This window comes from Chionomys nivalis, chromosome 14, assembly GCF_950005125.1.
Source record: "Chionomys nivalis chromosome 14, mChiNiv1.1, whole genome shotgun sequence".
NCBI classification, from domain to species: Eukaryota; Metazoa; Chordata; class Mammalia; order Rodentia; family Cricetidae; genus Chionomys; species Chionomys nivalis.
This window is the reverse complement of record NC_080099.1, coordinates 51,513,693-51,533,284: the sequence shown is the minus strand read 5'-3', so window position 1 is coordinate 51,533,284 and position 19,592 is coordinate 51,513,693. Positions and strand designations below refer to the sequence as shown.

The window sequence follows — 19,592 nt, the reverse complement described above, 5'->3', positions numbered from 1 at the left end:
AGAAATGGGTTAGATCAATATGTAAGAGCTAGCCAATAAGAGGCTAAAACTAATGGGCTAGACAGTGTTCAAAAGAATACAGTTTCCGTGTAATTATTTTGGGGCATAAGCCATGCGGGCGGCCGGGTGCCGGGGATGCAGCCCCGCCGCTCATATTACTACATGCATGCATAGAGCTTATCTCAAATACCCTATAAATATAATTAAACAAAAAAAGATTGCACACTCAGTTGTAACAAACCTTTAAAACTCTAGATAAGAAAAATAGGGACAAAAATTCTAAAACAAATATAAAAAGATTAGTTATCAGTTATTCTTTAGCCCCAACATGTATCTTTTGATGGACATATGGCTGTCTTGTCCTTACATAACATGCATGCCTAGTGTTCACTGAAGTCAGAAGAGGGTACTACCGGATCCCTTAAAACTGAAGTTACAGACAGCTGTGAACTGCCATGCTGAGAACAGACTCTGGGGCCTCTGAAAGAGCAGCCAGTGTTCTTTATAGCCCAGCCACCTCTCCAGTCCCCCAATGTGTAGTCTCCTAAGTTAAACAGCTCAAGTTTATGCAAAAGCTTTCCTTGATTAAAACAATCTTCTATTTGCAAAAATCCAACTCATACTAATATTGCACACAGGGAAGCAACTCCACTGTTTATGTCACCAAATATCTGCTACCCAACATCATTTATATATCACATGCCATATTAATAAATGGCTGTGCAAAATACATGCCAGAGAAGTCAGGCATTTCTTTAAAAGTAATTGAAATATTTTATAAAATGTTTTTTCAGAGTGTAGGTTGAAAGGCTTTTAGTTTTTGCATTTTCCACCATATATATATGCTAAAAACAAAAATGTATGGCTCCCAAAAACAAATATACAAGGTGTTCTTTTGGAGAGTTCTTAGATCTTTAGGGCCTGATGGTGGCAGCAATCACACTAATAACGTTAATGACAGGAATAATGTTGAAGGCAGCATGTCCAAGCTGGCGAGATGGAAAACTCTCATTTTTGAAATGGCCCTTTTCAGATTGTCATTTCTTCTTCTTTTTTTCATTTTTTCCATTGGTTATAATAGGTGGAGAATCACAAATAATTTCCAACTGCATTATGCTCCTTGACATGAAAGACAGGGACTGAATTTCAAATCACCAGCTCTCCTCCAAGATGTCATGACACCCTCATTTTTTCCTTACAGCTGGGGAGTACTTCAAGATTGGACTTAGTGTGCAATGCAATTAGATACTAGTAGAAAAAGACCTAAAATGTGATTTTTTTTTATTTTTTTGTTTTTTCGAGACAGGGTTTTTCTGTGGTTTTGGAGCCTGTCCTGGAACTAGCTCTTGTAGACCAGGCTGGTCTCGAACTCACAGAGATCCGCCTGCCTCTGCCTCCCGAGTGCTGGGATTAAAGGCATGCGCCACCACCGCCCGGCCTAAAATGTGATTTTTAGAAAACAGTATTCCTGGACTGGAAAGATGGCTCAGTGGTTAAGAACATTGCCTGCTCTTCCAAAGGTCCTGAGTTCAGTTTCCAGCAACCACACGTTGGCTCACAACCATCTGGAATGAGGTCTGGTGCCCTCTTCTGGCCAGTAGGCATACACACAGACAGAATATTGTACACATAATGAATAAATAAATTAAAAAAAAATAAAAAAAACAGTATTCCTGAGGTTCTACAACAATCTGTAAAACTTTCATTCATTTGCTTGCAAATTATCATCTCCCAAGAGTGGAAAAAGTGAAGGTACAACTGGTATATTAAAAATTGTAAAGAATGTTTTTCTGTCTGTCCACACCATGGTCTCAAGATGACAAACTCTCATGTGTCCTTACTTCAAATGCTCTGCCATCTCAGAAACAAAGAACTTGCACCAAAGTCTGTCAGAACCTAAATGAGGCAACACACTTCTCAATGGCACAATGGACACAAAGTCTTTTGTCAAACTTGCATTTTAAAGATTTGTTTGCAAAATACAGTCACCATAGAATCCTGTTAAAACTGTGTGGTTTAAATTGTCATATACAAGAAACAAGATCAGAGAACCGTCATATAGACACTTATTGTATAAATCTGATATAAGTCAAGAGCATGAAAACTCAATTAAAAATTCTCCTTCATTATAGTAACATATTTAAGTGTACTTTCAACATTTTCTCTCCCCAAATTCTTTCTATTGTAACCATAGCTGGAGGGAACAAAAACTGCAAAGGGCATCCAAGCATTCAAGACTATAAAAGAATGAAAAGGCATTTGGTTGTACTAGTACCTGCAAAAGATTGGCAGTCACTTGCAGCACACATAATAGAGAATCGCCATTTTCAATTCACACAGGGAAGAGAATGGGCAAAAGTATAGGAAAAAAAAGGAATGTCAAATTCACACAAACGGCAAAAAATATAAAGTTAAAGTGAGGAAAATGTGATTGGAAAGAAAGGCGATAAAGAAGCTGTGGGTGTCAGACAAGACGGAAAGACCAGAGAGGCTGGCTTGGGTGTTTCACCTTAAAGGGGTCCAGGAAGTGAAAGCCACAGCCAAAGCTCAATTCTCGGGTGCAACCAGTTCAAGCACAAAGAGTCAAGCTGCGGTCGCTGTAAGGCATTGCCATGGATCCGTAATGAACTCACCTAGCAGAGAGAGTGTGGAATTCTTCCAGTACACAGAATCTCTTGTACACATCCCTGCAAGCCCTCCTTATTGACTGATGGGCTTGTCTGAATCACCTGTTTGCTTTACGATTCGGTAACAAACACAGTTATGCCTGAGCTAATTCAAGATTCCAACTTTTCGTTTTTAGTGTTGCTTAGTTAACACCTAAATCCTTTCGCGGAGCTCATGACAAAAAGGTTGCTCTTTCTTCTTTTGTTCCAGTGGATTTTTTTCAGGGTGCCCCCCCACAACCGGAAGTCATTTTCTCTAGAAATTTCTCCCACCTTCCATTAGCGGAACAGTCTAATTACTGCATATCAAAGAGAGAGGCACACACAGCTGTCTGGCTTCACCACTTCCACATAATGGTGCAAAAATGCAGCTCAACAGTCCAGTGAACTGTCAGCTACAAAAGTAATTGGAACTCAGGGGTCCGCCCCCAGTCCTGGTGGTGGGAGCCATTCTTGTGTTTTGTTAATGCGGAAATAGTCCTGGGGAGATGGGAGTTTAGAGTTTGGAAAGATTCTTTATAATTTTTTTTTTAAAGAGGCAGCCATACTCTTACTCCCTCCTAAGACATTTTTTTTCAATTACACATTAAATGGCTTGGCATTTGAGGTAATGTTATCTAGTGTTAATTCACCTGTTAGGAAATTGCCTCTCTCCAGAACCTGGGGTTAATAGAGTGCAGAAGACCATTGTTATCAAGGGGTGGGAGAAAGGCGATTAATTTACACTATAAATTAAAACATAGAAAATGGAAAGAAAATAGACTGAGTACTGGCCTTGCTCTGGAAAAGCTATTATGTTTTGTTGGATTTTTTTCTGTTTTTAATTTGTTATTTTTATCCACGTTAGCAGACCTCTAATCACTTTGGGCATAACACACAGCGTGGATGAAACTACACATGAAAGAATATGCTTCAGGAAGCAAAATTAATTGACATTGGAGGGAATGTAGTCATAGGGTCCATGAAGTTAGAGCTGTGTGATTTCCAGTCACATCATAAGAGAATCATTTTTTTCTGGTTAATATTTGCAAAGGCAAATTTGGAAAAGAAAACTATACAGTGTTAGGTGGCCATGTTGATAAGAACTAGTCCTCTTGGTCATACCTTACCTTTAATAAAAACTGTGAATCGAATCACAATAAATTTTTATTGATCAGAATCCCTTGCAAGGCAATGTAGGTCAGAGACAAGCTTACAGCATGCAGACATTAGGGTGCTGGTTTACGCGCTACTACTGGCTCTTTAATGTCACCAAGGAAATAAATGACAGTATGACTGAAGTGAGTAGCTAAAGATAGGTCTCAGGGTATTCATGCAGTGTGCATTTCCTGAGCCAGCCCTCTGGTGTCTACTCTGCCAATCTAGAATAACTAAAGCTAATAAATGTCTTGTTACAGGCAATTTTTTTTTTTTTTTTGGTTTTTCGAGACAGGGTTTCTCTGTGGCTTTGGAGCCTGTCCTGGAACCAGCTCTGTAGACCAGGCTGGTCTCAAACTCACAGAGATCCGCCTGTCTCTGCCTTCCAAGTGCTGGGACTAAAGGCGTGTGCCACCATTGCCCGGCGTTACAGGCAAATTTTTAGGCTTACTCTTTGCTCCCTCAACTCTTGATCTCCAACATCTATAATGTTGGGTTAGGCATCTTCCTAGAAGCCTAATGTTTCCCAGAGCATCAGATTCAGATGGTCAAGTCAGACCTCTTTTCCCTCATCTATCCTGGTGGCACCTCCTTTTTCCTCTTTTTTTTCTTTCTTTTAAGACTCTAACAAAGGTATCCCAGCACATTAATTTAGCCTAACTAGCAACTGCTTACTGTGTAATTGATCAAGTGCTCAGCACTCACAAATTTTGTAGCCTTGAGCCTATTGTCTAATTTCTTAAACTCCAGTTTCCTCATTTGTAAAACTGGGCCAGTTGCTGTCTCAGAGGCTGGATAAGATGTACCACTAACTCATTAAGTATTAGATGCCACATAATTACCCCAGGGCCAAGCAAAATACCTGCCACATGATGGGGGTTAAATGCATGATTGTTGAATAGGCTAGATAAAGAAAGACAAATTATCCCAGATTGCTATCACTACCTAAAGTGCCAGAACAAGCCACCAATCAAGTAGCAATTATTTTATGCATAAAATATCCCGTAAGCGACAACACCGTTTCTAGAACAGTATGGCAGTTTAGACTAGTTGAGATTCCTTCTCAACATGCAGAGACTTCACAAATGGAAACTCCGAATGCTTTCAGGAAGCCTTCAGATGTAGTCACTGACACAGACCCACTCTCCTGACTTAGTTGACCTAATTCACTCTTCAAGATACAATTTCAAATTATAGACTAAACAACTCATCACTGAGAATAATGAACAGCTATAAAACAAAACTCCAAGAGCATGGTTAAGAAACCCCAATTATGTTAAAGTACTTAAAAATGGAAAACTTGAAATATCCCCGATATAAATTTGAAAAGTTGCGGAGTCAGTGAGAGCAGCACAATAAGTGTGGAGAAAATAAGAAGAGAGAGAACTTAGACAAAGGTCTTGGGGAAAGTGATCTTAACAAATGAGCATTGAAAAATAACTACTTTTATTTTTCAGAAGAATGTAACCGTAGGAACATCAACCTCTTTCAATCTTGGTTTTCCTATCTTTAAATTGAAAGTTATCTGTCCAAGCCTGGTGATGCAAATCTATTGTATGAGAAGCTGAGGCAGGAGGACCTCAGGATTCAAGGCCTGCATGGGCTACAGAGCAAAATCCAAGTCTGCCTGGAAGTTTTGTCAGATCTTCTCTCAAAATATAAGGGAAAAGAAAAAAAAGAGTTGAGGGTCTAACTCCATGTAGGGGTTCTTCCTAGGATGCACAAGACCAGTCTGAGTTCATGCCTCACTATCACAAATTCATTAATTATAAAAAGGAACTTGGGGTTTGGTTGTCCTGTTAGCACTTGTTGTGCCAACATCAATAACTGAGTTCAGAATCCCAGTACTCGTGTACAAAGTCATGGCTATAAGACCCTGTAATCCCAGAATTGAGGAGGTAGAAACAGAAGAATGCCTGGAGCTATCGGGCTATCTAGTCTAGCTGAATTAGCGAGCCCTAAATTCAGTAAGGAAGCCTGTCTCACAAGATGGAGATCGGATTGAGGAACATATCCAATGATGATTCCACATGTATGCATGGACCTTGTAAACATACCAATGCTACATGAACATGTACAAACATGTATACCACACACAAAATAAATAACTGTTAAATATAATATTTACTGAACATCCTTCACCCAAAACTCTGAAGTCCAAACATCAAAAACTTTCTGAGCATCAACATGATGCCACACGTGATAGTTCTACCCTTGACTTCAGTGAACAGTCACAGTTAGAATGAAAACACACTACAAATACAAGGCATCACCTGAAGCCTATGTATAGAGGTGGGTTCTGTACTCAAGCGTAGATACCATGCCCAAGTATGTGCACAAATACTCCACAATTAAAGAGAAAACTGAAAGCTCAAACACCTCTACTCCCAAACTCCATGTCTCTGAAAGTTTCTCGTGAGAATTAGAATAACAGGTACAGAGTAACTGCTTGTTGCAGCCATAGTGAAGGTGGCCATGGGGGCAGCAGAAGCTACAGTGGCAACAGCAGAAAGAGATGGCCTTTAGAGAGTCATATTTAACCTCATGCTAAATAAGAGTTAGCAATTTTGTGCTGTAAGGAAAACCCCACACTACTCGGCAATGTATCGTTTTAAACATGTGGTAGCATGGAGGGAAACAAACGTTCACTTTTAAAAGTCTGGCTGGTGATCAGGCAATGGGAATTGAATAAAAAGGTTATGTTACGTAGCTACCGGAATGGTGGAAATGAAGAAGTCAACAAAAGCAATGTTAGCGTGGTTGTTAGAAACAAGGGTCCTGTGAAGATCTTTGGAGAGCAGTGTTCAATATCTAGTGAAAGAGGACGGTGCCACAGTTGCTTCCCAGATACATGTCGTCAGCAGAAACACTGCCACCTGTTAACATGAGGACACACATACAACATTGTTTATAAAAGGAAACATCTTAAATCCCTCTCTAAAGAATAAATGCATGAAAGAGTGTGTTCACATGGATTATAATAGAACAGCCAAATGATCCAGACAAAATTACATGAATCTAATTGAGTAAATCTTAAAACAATAATATTGAAATGAGAAAGTGTAGTGCTTTGTTGTAGTGGTTCTGAGAAAACTCAAAAACACAGAATAACACATATTAAAATTGAGATGATAGTTTTCTCAGGAGCAGAATCAGGCAGAAGTACACAGTTCCTAATATCTGATCCCCTTCGAACAAAGTTGAGGCAATTATGGCAGAGAGACACACAGGCAGGGTCTCTTAAGCCCACAGCTTCAGACACAGGAAACCCCAAGAAACACATCTAGTAGATAAGACTCTGGAGTTTAGAGTCACCATCTGCTAAAAGGTTTGCCTGAGGCGCCAAACCACCAAGCTCCCTTCAACACAGTGATTCTTAAACACTATTTGGCAAATCTATAATGCTGGCACGTGCCAAGTAACTAGTCTCCCTGATATAGGAAGAAATCATCGCAAGGAAGAAATATTACAAAGTGGCCAGCACCAAGACAGTGTGGTACATCAGTGTGGTACATCAGTGTGGTACTGGCATTAGAGTGACCACGCATGTCAAAGTAATAGGTCTGGGATTCTAAAAATCCATGTTGGTTCTTATGGTTACCTGATTTCCAACCAAGGTGCCAGCACATTCTGAGAAGAGTAATATTTTCAAAGAATGATACTGGGACACCTTGATATTATCAGGCAAAGGAACGATGTTGAATTGATATCTCACACAAAGGAAAGTGTAACTCAAAATAGACCGCAAACCAGAGTCGGAGCTAGAAACGAATCTCCTAGAGAATGAATTTATTCTGAGAGTAAAATTTTTGTGGCCTTGAACCAGGCAACATTTTCTTAGACACGCCACTAGTGTCAGAGAAAAGGGAGAAATAAAATAAATTTCATCAAAATTTAAAACCTGTATTCTAACAGACACCATCAAGAAAGGGAAATGGCAACACTTGGAATCAGAGAAAACATTTGCAAATCATGTCTTTTGATTCAAGAATACATCAATGGTGGTTAAACTCTGCATTTAAAAACTATTTTGAAAATCAGGGAAATGAGTAGACATTTCTTTATATAAAAATATAGTGTGGTTCATATACAAGTAACAAAAAACATATAAAAGAACTCTCAATTTTATTAGTCTCCATAGAAATGAAAAACTAATGGCACAGCTACTACTATATCTACAAAGAAAACACCAAACTGTTTCAGATGGGGCAGTCTGGAACCTCATATGGGGTCCAGAAACACGAAGCAGTACAGCTTTTTTTTTTTTTTGAAATATCAGTAAGTGGTTCTTAAAAAGTGAAGCGTCCTTCACCATGTGTTCTAGTCTCCTCCCTACTGCTGTGAGAAACACTCTGATGACAACAAAAAGTCACCTAAGAAAGGGAAGGTTAAGAAGTAGGGAGGGAGAGGCAGGTGAATGTCTGTGAGTTCAAGGCCAACCTGGTCTACAAGAGCTAGTTCCAGGACAGGCTCTAAAGCTACAGAAAAACCCTGTCTCAAAAAAACAAAAAAGAAAAAAAGAAAAAAAAGGGAATTAGCTGGACAATGATGGCACATCCCCCTAGTCCCAGTACTCAAGTGGATCTCTGTGAGTTCAAGCCCACAGAGTACCAAGACAGGCTCTAAAGTTACATAGTTAAACCCTGTCTCAAAAAAAGAGAAAGAAGAAAGAAAGAAAAAAAGAAAGAAAGAAAGAAAAAAAGAAAGAAAGAGGGAGGGAGGGAGGGAAGGAGGGAGGAGAGACAGAAAAGTAGAAGAAAGGAAAGAAAGAAAGAGAGAGAGAGAAAGAGAGAGAGAGAGAGAGGAAGGGAAGAGAGAGAGACAGAAAGTAGAAGAAAGAAAGAAAGACAGAAAGAAAGAAAGGAAAGAAAGAAAGAAAGAAAGAAAGAAAGAAAGAAAGAAAGAAAGAAAGAGAAAGATAAAAAGAAAGAGGGAGGGAAGGAGGGAGGAGAGAGACAGAAAAATAGAAGAAAGAAAAGAAAGAGAAAGAAAGAAAGAAAGAAAGAAAGAAAGAAAGAAAGAAAGAAAGAAAGAAGGCAGAGACAGACAGACAGAAAGAAAGGGGGAAGAGAGAGAGAGAGAGAGAGAGAGAGAGAGAGAGAGAGAGAGAGAGAGAGAGAGAGAGAGAGGTTATTTGGATTACAGTTCCAAGTTCCAGTCCATTACAGAGGGGAAAATCAAGGCATGAACTCAAGAAGCTAATCACATCACATCCACAGTCAGGAGCAAAGAGAAAAAAAATACAGGGATCCTTGCTTGTTTGTCAGCTCTCTTAGTGCTCAGTGAGCTTTCCTTACTCTAACACAATCAAAAACTCAAATAATAAAGTGGTGTCCTGCTCTCGGTTTTCCTGCATCAATCAACAATCAAGATAATAATCCCTTACAGACATATTTGCTAAACAATTCCTCCACTGAGATTCTCTTCTCAGATTGTGGCAAATTGCGAATTAAAAAACTAATTGTCACCTGAGGGCTGTGTAAAGGCCTGTAGTGCACGTTGGTATCTGAGGGCTGCACTGCCTAGGGGGCTGTGAGGATCTGAGTGACCCACACAATCACCTGGGTCCACAATGGCAGACAGGCAGATTGCTGCTGAGGATCATATATGAATCCGGTGTCTTAGCACCCCCAACATTCACCTCATTTATGAATTGTTGGAGCCCAAACAGGACAACAGGATATCAAGAGGAGCCCCAGCGAGAGCCCGTTATTGGTGACGTAACAGAGACAGAGGTCTCGAGCCAGACCAGTGGCTCATGGCAATGCACACTTGCAAGTTAAAGATGAATGGACTAAAGGGTAAACTGTGTGACTCGATGGGCCACACTGCAGCTTCTATGACAAATTCTCCTTGTTTTTATTTGTTTGGTTTATCTTGGTTTGATTTGGATTGGTTTTGGTTTTCCTTTTAAGTTTTGTTTCGGGAGATGGTCACAAAAGGACAGAGGGCAAATATGAGGGGATCAGGAGAGGAGTGGGATCAGAATGTATGATGTGTAATCCACAAAGAATCAACAAAAGTTAAAAAGAATTTTTAAAAAATCTAATCAGGTGATGAAAGAAGACAGAGACAGAGACCAACATTGGAGCACTGGACTGAAGTCTCACGATCCAAAGGAGGAGCAGAAGGAGAGTGAGCACGAGCAAGGAACTCAGGACTGCGAGGGGTGCACCCACACACTGAGGCAATGGGGATGTTCCATCGGGAACTCACCAAGGCCAGCTGGCCGGGGACTGAAAAAGCATGGGACAAAACCAGTCTCGCTGAACATAATGGACAATGAGGACTACTGAGAACTGAAGAACAATGGCAATGGGTTCTTGATCCTATTGCACGTAATGACTTTGTGGGAGCCCAGGTAGTTTGGATGCTCACCTTAATAGACCTGGATGGAGGTGGGTGGTCCTTGGACCTCCCACAGGGCAGAGAAACCTGCTTGCTCTTTGGGCTGAGGAGGAAGGAAGACTTGATTGGGGGAGGGGGAGGGAATGGGAGGTGGTGGTGGGGAAGAGGCAGAAATCTTTAATAATTAAATAAATTAATTAATAAAAAAAAGAAAAAAAAAGAAAAAAAAATCTAATCATCACATGGAATGTAAATGGTATAGTCATTTGGGAAAACAGGTACACAGTTCCCAAAAAGTTAAGTATACATTTACCATATTGCTCAGCCATTCCAGTCCTGGGAATATTCCCCAAAGAACTAGAACCACACATGCGCACTAAGTCTTGCATGCCATTGATCGTAGCAGCCTGCTTACAATAGCCAGAGATCAGGCAACTAAAATGTCAACTGTGTTGCGTGAGTAAACAAATGTAATAGGCTCAAGTCAGTATATCATTTCATCACCAAAAGCAGTTGAATACTGATACATATGGCTTTAATCAAACTGAAAATACTATATTTATCATAAGAAGTTTGACATGAAGAATTGTTTTGAATTCGAATTCCCTTCCCACCTGAGTTGGTTAGTTTTGTCAATCTAACACTAACTAAAACTGTCTAGGAGGAAGAAACCACACCTAATTAACTCCTCCATCAGACTGTGCTGTCCCCAAGTCTATAGGGGCATTTTCTTGATTGGTGATTGACGTGGGAGGGGCCACCCTAGGCTGGTGGTCCTGGGTGCTATAGAAACTAGGCTGAGCAAGACATGGGAAGCAAGTTAGTAAGTGGCACCCCTCCATAGCCTCTGCTCCTGGTTTCCTATCCTGAGTTCTCATGATGATAGACTGTAATCTGCAACCCAACCCTTTGCTCTCTAATTTCAGTCATAGTGTTGTTTATCACAGCAATAGGAAGCAAGTTAGAACACCATCCAACTTTATCACTTGAAATCCTACCCCACAGTGTGATAGGTTTCAGTGGCAAGGTCCCTGCAAGGTGACTGGTTGGTGCTCATGAGTGAGATTAGTGCCCTTCAAAAGAGAAGACCTCAAGACTTCTGTCCTTTTCACCCTGTAGAGCCATGGCATCAAACCTTGCCATTTGGTTACTTTTGTTGTTGTTGTTTTGCTTTGTTTTTTGATTTTTTGTTTTGTTTTGTTTTGTTTTTGAGACAGGGTTTCTCTGTAGGTTTGGAGTCTGTCCTGGAACTAGCTCACGTAGACCAAACTGGCCTTGAACTCACAGAGATCCACCTGCCTCTGTCTCCCAAGTGCTGGAATTAAAGGCATGCGACACTACCACCCAACAAACCTTGCCATTTGATACAGAGGAGGCTCAGGGACCAAATCATCTAGTGCCATTACCTTGATCTTGGACTTCTCAGCCTCTAGAGCAATGAGACAGTGACTTATTTATAAGGTACATACACTGTTTACATTCTGTAGCAGCCCATATGAACTAAGTTAGTCCATATCACCTGATTCAAAAAGTATTAAAAATCCACAATAGATAAATCTATTTTTAAGTAGATTTATGATTTTCAGAGAATGAGGGAACAGATGAGTAACTGATACTGGGTACAGGTTTCTTCTTGAAGTAATCGAAATGCAATAAAGTTAAATGCTATGACTCACAATAGCCATGGCCTTCATACCTCCATACTGACATTTAAAGATTTAAGGAAAAAAATTTGGGTGGCCATGTTTAAATTTTACAAAAAATAACTTAAATGCCATCATTGCTAGGACCAGTAGACTTTTCCTGGAAAACTTCAAGGAAAACACAGGCTGTTGTTTCGGGAAGTCTTTAGAGGAGGATATGTTGCAGGCAGCCTTGATGGCTTTCGACATTTTTCATCAGAAGGCTCACAATCCAGTGATGTAGTTTTATGACATTTCTCCCAGTTTTATTTAATAATGAACCCAAGAGTTTTATTACCAAATATTGATTTTTTTTCTTCCATTCCCCTCCTAGGTTTTATGTCTAAATACAAAATATATACTCTTTCTCATGTGATTTGAGGAAAATCCTTCATGTAAATCAAAATGTGGTGATGTTATGGCCTGTCATTATAATGGAAGGAGTGAGATGCTACGAACAACTGGGAACTATTTATAGCTAAGCCTAACCTGCCTTTTTCTCAGCCTTGCTTGTTAGAAACAACTTCAAAATGCACTCTTCCATGACTTTTGAGGCAAAAAAATAAATGTGTGTATAATCACCTTCCCTTCTGAACTGGAGTTATCGTGAGGAAGAGCCACTAGCTGCCTTGGGCTGCTAAGCCCTGTCCAAGACTGGCCTGGGTTTGCATGGCATCTGCTCACACAAGCTTGGCCGTCCTAGGTGATAGCCTTGCAGGTGTTCCACGAGAGCCTTTCCATTCTCTTTAGGCCTTCCTCGCGCATTAAAGCATTTTATGTCACTTTCCTCTAAAGGAGAAAAGAAAGGGTTTTTTGGAGAAATAAAACGAAAATAAAAAGCCAGTGCTCTGTATTGCCATAACTCCCTCCATACAAGGGAGATGAAAGGTTCTTGAGTTCAGTTCTTCTTCCTCTTCTAATGGCTCCCGGGTGAAGTATGGAAAACATTCCATTCATTTCTATCCAAAGGAGTGACAGAGGAGTAGAACTGAGTACTGGCGACCATGGGCATGTGACAAAGTTCCAGCATTTCAACACTGCAGACCACACTTCTCCAGCACCCTTTTATTTTCATTTTTAATGATTCTCAATATCGATGCCTTTCCCTTTGGGAAACTTTTTGTGGGATTTGGTAAAGGATAAAAATGTGTACAATGTTAGCCTCTCGAAACAAAATTATTCTTTGGGAAAAAATCCCCATGGCCCCTGGAACCAGGAATTCCGTTGTGCCTGCCTAATTATACCAAGGTCAGGAATTTAAGAGATTTACTAGACACACCTGATCCCCAGAGGAAATGACTACAATCCAGATCTAAAGCCTGAGGCCATGAAAGGCAATAGTTCAGTTAATAAATACAGAGAAATCAGAATGATACAGTACAATGGGAAGAGAGTAAGAGATATCAGGGCCTTCCCTTTCAGGGAGAATTACGAGGGGAACAGGCCCAGACTAAGAAACTGTAGTATTCCCAAGGTCAGGCATTTGGATAAGAGTCATTTCCCTAGGGCGCTTGAGGAAAGTTCCTGCTTGATAAAGCAACCATTCTTTTTATCTCTAGTAAAAGGAACTAGTGCCTATTGTCAAGGTCAGTGCTAGCTACCTCAACAACTGGTCTCAAGTCAAACCCCAGATCACAAGTCCCTCGTCTCCTGTTTAATCCTACTGTATTAAAGGTGTAATCTTTTCTCAATTAAAAGCACCTGGTAGCCATCCTGATTTACCCTTGGATAGTGTGGTTCCTTCCCCCTCCCCACTGACTCACGTATCCTCTTTGGGACCTCAACTCCCTGCTGCTGAAGCAGGTCCCCAGCAGGGTACCAAGATTTAATATAGAGGTGCAGTTCCTCATGACATAGGTATGTAGCTCTCACAACAGCCCTCTGACACGAGCCAAGCACCTTCTCCCATCCACTCCCATCTCTCCCATGTGTTTTTACTAAGGATGACAAGGGTAGCAAAGGAGATGTTAACAGGTGTTGAGGTGCCCAGGAGCTAGAAAGAGAGTCCTTATCTCACTCAGTCTCAGCAGTAGGAGATAAAAGAGTGGGTTACTAGTTTCTCAAGATTTCTTAGAAATACAATTTAAATAATTTGTTACCTTCTTCTGAATGTATCATTTGACAAACAGGATGATTCTTTTGTTCATGTCATACTTTCCGTCTTTGAACTGAGGGTGTTGGGAAGGGCTTGACTTCTATCTTCTCTTCTAAATAAAGGAAATATTAACCCACTGAGACAAACTTCCCCCAGTCTGGCTGTAATTCCTTGGTTTTCTTTGTTTATCTTCCCAACATTTCAATGTTGAAGCATATCAAATAGTATTTTAATATTGTCTGCATCAGCGATCCACAGCCAAGAACGAAGCCAAGTTCCAGGAATCCAATTGGACAGGGGGGAGGAAGGAATATATGAACAAGGGAGGCCAAGATCATGATGGAGAAATCTACAACAAACTTGTGGAAACTCATGAACTCTAGACCAACAGCTGTGGAGCCTCCATCAGACCGAATTAGGCCCTCTGTATGTGGAAGACAGTGGTAAAACTTGGACTACCTGAGTGGCCCCTGGCCAATAGGACCAGGATCTATCCTTGGCGCATGAGCTAGCTTATTGGAGCCCATTCCCTATGGTGGGATGCCATGCTTAACCTTAACAAAGTGGGGAGGGGCTTGGGCCTGCCCCAACTTAATGGACCAGACTTTTTTGCCTCCACATGGGAGCCCTTATCCATTGGGAGGAGTGGATGGGGGAACAGAGTTTGCAGGGAAAACTATGGATGGAATGTAAAATATTAAATAAATTTTAAAAAAGAAAAATAAGTACTCAAAAGCAAGTATTAACTGTTTACTTTTCATTTTAATTCAATAAAAAACAAACAAATCAAAAATGACTACACATCCAGACACAATACTAGTCTATAGAGTCATTCAGACACAAGATAGACAAAATGTGTGTATTGGTAGGGAGACCAATGATTATATTGAAATTAAAATGTATGAACCTTGAAACACATAAAATTGGTCAGCTAGTGGTTTGGTTTGTTTGGTTTTGGTTTTGGTTTTCCCAAGAACAAGAGAAAAGCAAAATAAAACAAATGAACAACAAATTATTCCACTAATGACAAAATGACCCTTCTGGAAGATAAAGAAGAAATCTGGGGCCATCCTCAAAGCACAAAGATAGGGGGGCTGGAGAGATGGCTCAGCAGTTAAGAGCATTGTGTGCTCTTCCAAAGGACCCTAGTTCGATTCCCAGCAACCACATGGTGGCTCACAACCATCTGTAATGGGGTCTGGTGCCCTCTTCTAGCCTGCAGGCATATATGCAAAAAGAATATTGTATCCATAATAAATAAATAAATATTTTTTAAAAAGCAAAAAAAAAATGCACAAAGATAGATCTGGTGACCCCCATAGAAAATATCTCTTCTGACTTCATAAACTATCATTTTATACAACTCATTGAGAAAGATTTTTATGCATCTAACAGTTTTTCCCTGATATATATAATTAAAAGAGAATTTTAAAATTTCAAAAAAAGTATTTTCTGCATCTACATGGCAAGAATTAATCAGATGATAGAGTGCTGTTTGGCTCATATTTGGGGATATTCAGAACTGCCATTGTTCCTTAGAGCTAGTCCCAGAGTGATTATGGGAATCCCTGAAGACCCCAGTGAAACAAGAAGTAGATTCCTTAAATGACTGATGTGTGTTGCTATGACACAGCCTGTTAATTTTGATTCATGTGAGCCCAAATTATGGCACTTTATGAAAAGGGTGTTCCATTTGAACAGTGTCAAGAGTGGCTATTGCTTAGGAGGAAAACAGGGGAAACATTCAAGCTAGAATATGAAAATTGAGCAAAAGGAGAAACGTATATCCTTATGAGTGAAATAAGAGAATAAAGAATGTGCTAAAGCAAAGAAGAATGTGTTTAGCCATGCAGCACAAAGGTTCAGACCACAGCCATTGGAACAGGATGCCTTGTGCAAGATTCATTAATGACAAGAATGAGGTAACTGCTTGTGCTAACTCAAGGCAACAAGGGGAGATGTTTAAAACAGAATGGAAGAAGTGGAGGTGCTTTAATACTCAAGATTGCTGAGGCTCAGAAAACACTGTGACCCAGAACTGGGGAAGTAAGTGGAGGTACAGCAACTTCTTTTGACACACGTGTTTCATTCCACAGAAAGGCATTCTCATTTATTTACTTTTTTTTTTCAGTTCCAGCCACAGATTGGTCAATTTAAATTCCAGCCCTTCATCCCAAAGAGATAGCTTCTGTTCTGGTCAGGCTTCTCCAACGCAATTAACCACAGTCCAGGAAGGTGGCTCACATGGTACACACACATCTAAAGGGAGAGCACTCGGGAAAGCACAGGTCTCTTAGAATGTAGATTGCCTGCTAGGGTTCCCAGCAGTTGTGCATTCGTAGATTGTAGATGAGGTCGACTATGATGCATTACACAAAAAGGAAAAGGTAAATACAATGACACACACCTCTGTAGTAAAATTTATCTTGACAATACTGAGCTCAACAGGTCAGGGTCAACATAAGACAGAGACAGATGACGTCAACAGATAGCCGGCAGTGAATGAGTATCCTAGTAAAAATGTCATGAAAAACTAAAGGAAACAGGAAGCAGGAAGGAAAATTCAGTTGCATCAATGGACAGTAATGTTTTCTTCCTTTTGTTGTTGCTGTTATTGCTACTATTTTCAGACTAAAAATCGTGTGGGGGTGCTTATATTTTAACCAATACTATCCTTGAGCTCAGATTTCTCCTGCTTCAGCTTCCCAAGCGCTAGGGCTACAACACACACAACCCTAATAGACTGCTCAGCTCTGTAAAATGGGCATTCAACCAACTTTCCATTTGGTTACAGTCAGGTGGAATGTTCAAATAGACTATTTTTATGGTGCTGATGAAATCAGTTTCTCACATGCTAAGAATAAATACAGGTCAGCTTCATAAAATTCATGAATAAATTATTGAGACATATTGGGTAATGAATGGAAAGTTTCCTTATCTTTAAAATTTTACAGAAGATTTTGCTGTTTCAACTTTCAAGTTATGAATAATGTATTCTCTCACTCTTTAAAGTCGAAATTTACATTTGTTTGGTTGGAAGCATCACCTCAGCCCCTAACATCCTTATACCCAAAGAGTCTGGAATGTTTGGGTTAAGGCTTCACCCCAGTTCCTGGCATCCATATACCCAAAGAGTCTGGAATGTTTGGATGGAAAGTTCCATCCCAGGCCCCTCCCCTGGGAGTTGCCTCAGTCCAGACTCCACCTTCAAGAAAGCCCAGCAAATGATGACCCCTCTCCAGAGATGCTCAAGACCACTCCCACAGGCTATTCAAACTGCCGCCCAAGAGAACAAACTCATGGTTTTCTGGTCTCCCTTCTCCATCTCCATCCCTGGGGAGCTGGAAGGCCACCCGGGAGCACTGGCATCCATTAAACCTGGACTTTTCAAAATTCGGTTTGATTTGATCTGATTTGGATTATTAAGTCAGCAGAGACATTTATTGGAATGTACAAACTGTTCACCATTCACCTTGAATTTCGTTCTGCAGAGACTGAGAGTTTAACGAGGTCTCTAGCCTGGGGAGTGAGAAGACTGTTCGACTCTCTCTAAGTTCTTCTGCGAAGAGCCAGGCCAACTAACTCACACTAATGCTGGCTTATAAAATTTATTTCATAAACAGGGTTTCAGGTAACACAGGAAAGCACACCTTAGTGTGCTCTGCAACCCAGAAGCTAGTCGCCCTTTTAGCTCTAGTCATAAGAGGAGGCATGCAGGAGGTAATGCTGCAGACCTACTTATGTGAGATAGGTTCGGATTTTTAATCTACATTACTTACACCTTTCGCCTACTTTAAGGAAATACCAGTCCCTATTTCTCTGAACAACTCTTTACTCTCTTCTCTTTAGGAAATTCTAAAGCTTTAGAAATTATCCCAGATCTCTGATACTCAAATCTTTTCAGTACATTTCTCTTTGGTCAAGTAAGGCATACTCTGTTGACCTGCCCTCAGATACAGATTCTTTTTGCTGCTTCTGAATCCATGTATTAAGCTTTCGTGCCTGTTATCATGTCTTTTATTTCTAATATTTTGTTCCATTGATTTCTTTTCAATGTTTCCTTCTTTGCTGGGGTTTTACATGTTTTTATTTATTTCAAGAGAACTTATAATTGAAACATTCAATGGCAGCTGCATTAAACTCTTTGTCAGGCTTTTAAACATACCATTCGTGGCAATGTTCTTATCTGTTTTCTTTCCTCATTTAGGTTGTAGTTTTCCTAGTTCTTGATGTGAAAAGTTATGCTTAATGTGTCTTTGGTTCTGAAGACAGAGGGTGCAACATCCTTGACCCTCAGTCTTTTCTAACAAGGATCCAGGTTTATGTGTAATGGAGAAACGGGGGGGTTGTGTATGTATGTCCCACCTGCTGGGCTCCTTCCCCTATCTCCCTACTTCTTTTTTTTCTTTTAAGCTTTTACTTTATTTGTTCTCTAGGAAATTGTCTGCATGATATGGCACATAAAGTCACCACAGATCTACTCCTTTGGCTTTTCGCCAACACCAATGTTGGCTAGCCTTTGAGGGCCCCCTGACCTTCTTCATTCTGTTCTTGTGTTCCTTTCACTGTTTTCAAGGAGTCTTTTTCTACTCATAAAGGCCACGTTTTGCCAGTCTATGTTTGAGCTCATTCTGCATAATCTAGAGACTCATAGGTCATGCCAAAGCCAGTTGTTTTGCCACCACCAACGTGGGTTCTGAATCCGAATACGAAGATAATATCTGCTGTGGTTTTGTATATTTTGGCTAGCTTTTCCCGAATATCTGTCTTTGGTGCTGTTGCCTTCCCAGGGTGACAGACATCAAGGACCATCTATTTCCTTTGAAGAAGACAATTAGTCATGAACTTTCTGGTCATGAACTACTGTGTCATTCTTGATGGCTACTGTGCAAAGGAGGAAAAGAGCCTATCTTCCTACTTCTTTTCTTAGGTTAGAGCTCTTGTCCTTTGTCTTTATTTCAAAAGATTGCTTCCAAACATATTCACACTAGTATTTTTGTCTGTTTGGTAAAGGTGGAAAAATAGGCAGCTTTCACATCCTGAACTTTTCAGCACACTGTGAAAACATGTAAGTACATGTGTTTTTACATTGAAAGTAGGGACTCCATGTTCCTAGCTATATTTGCACCCTTAATCTCACATTCTATGTCTCACGGCTCTGTAGAGACCATGCTTTAGCTTTAAGAGCATCCACAGTTACTCCACTTAGTGATGAATGTTTCTCGACTGATATGTCTGATTTTCCCATTGAAACGTAAATATGCAATTTTAATCTGAAATAGTAATGATACCTTAAAAACAGTGGTTCTCAACCTGTGGGTCATGACCCCTTTGGTGTCGCATATCAGATATTTACATTATGATTCATAAGGACAGCAATGAGATAATTTTATGATTGAGGGTCTCCACAACAGGAGGAACTATATCAAAGAGTCACAGCATTAGGAAGGTTGAGAACCACTGCTTTAAAATGTATTCTCGAATATGTAGTTGTTTGGGGATGGATGGTCTTGTTGGTAACACTGTATTTTTATAGTACCATGAGAAAATACATACCACATAGATTCTTTAATGTTCTATGGGAAAACATTGTTGGACACAGTTTGATAAGAACACTATTAGGGAACATGCAAATCAGTGAACCTTTTAAGTATATTTTGTGTG

At 40.1% G+C, this 19,592-nt stretch overlaps 1 pseudogene; it reads right to left on the bottom strand.

Moving 5' to 3' along the window:
* Positions 1 to 18,405: 18,405 nt before the first annotated feature.
* On the bottom strand, positions 18,406 to 18,776 carry LOC130886925 (40S ribosomal protein S24-like; annotated as a pseudogene).
* Positions 18,777 to 19,592: the final 816 nt, after the last annotated feature.